The 926-nt window shown below is 38.4% G+C and overlaps 1 long non-coding RNA gene across 1 annotated transcript in view; it reads right to left on the minus strand.

The window, feature by feature from the left end:
* The window catches only part of LOC106873146 (uncharacterized), an 11,108-nt gene that overhangs the window by 9,360 nt on the left and 822 nt on the right, over positions 1-926 (minus strand). The gene's annotated exons all lie outside the window — the stretch shown is intronic.

Genomic DNA, 926 nt, shown 5'->3' on the forward strand with positions numbered 1-926 from the left:
GGGCTAATGGTTAGGATCTTGCACTCACGATCACTAGTTCGTGGTTCGATTCTCTGACTGGGTCACGCATTGTGTTCTTGGAGAAAGTTATTCATTTCACATCGCTCCAGTTTTCCTTCGATCAGGAGAGGCGAGAGATTGTTGGCCTACTCGCATTACTAGCGGGGTGGCGTCATTGGAAGGCTAGAATAATGAAAAAGCGCATTGTGATCAGCGATGTATAACAACATCTGATAGCCTTGTTGGTCAAGTGATCACTTGATATGTATCTATATATATATACATATGTGTGTGTGTGTGTGTGTGTGTGTGTGTGCATCGTTGGCGATTTTCTTTCTCTGTCTTACCTTCTTTGGACGTTTCCTACATTTCTGATGAAGAGCTCCGCTCGAAACGTGAAATCTTCTTTCTTTTCTTTCCTTTCCTGAGCGTCCCAATAACACTGTACTTATTCCACGTTCTCGGTTGTTGTTTTTTCGTGTTTTTCTTGCTTGTTCATGTTTGAATTGACTATATATATGTATATATATATGCGATTGTGTAAATTGTGTTTGCTCTCCGTCTTCGCTTGGCAACCAGTGGTGGTTTGTTTACGTCCCCGTAACTTAAGGATTCGGGAAAAAGAAACTCACAGAATAAATATCAAAGTGAGAAATTAAGATTTGTTCGACGAAACCCTTCACGTCTGTGCCCCGACAGTCTAATGATCGAAATGAGTAAACGGTAGAAGATACGTACGTACTTGTTTGCGTGTATTAGTGCAAAGTATGCGTGTGCATACGTTTATATACTCATATACATATATTGTACCTGTGTGTGTCTGTTAAGGTCGGTTGTGCATACAAGTCCATCCATTGTATGTATATATTCATGCGTGTATATATATATATATATATATATATATATATATATATATATATATATAT

This window comes from Octopus bimaculoides, chromosome 1 (genome assembly GCF_001194135.2).
Source record: "Octopus bimaculoides isolate UCB-OBI-ISO-001 chromosome 1, ASM119413v2, whole genome shotgun sequence".
Lineage (NCBI taxonomy): Eukaryota > Metazoa > Mollusca > Cephalopoda > Octopoda > Octopodidae > Octopus > Octopus bimaculoides.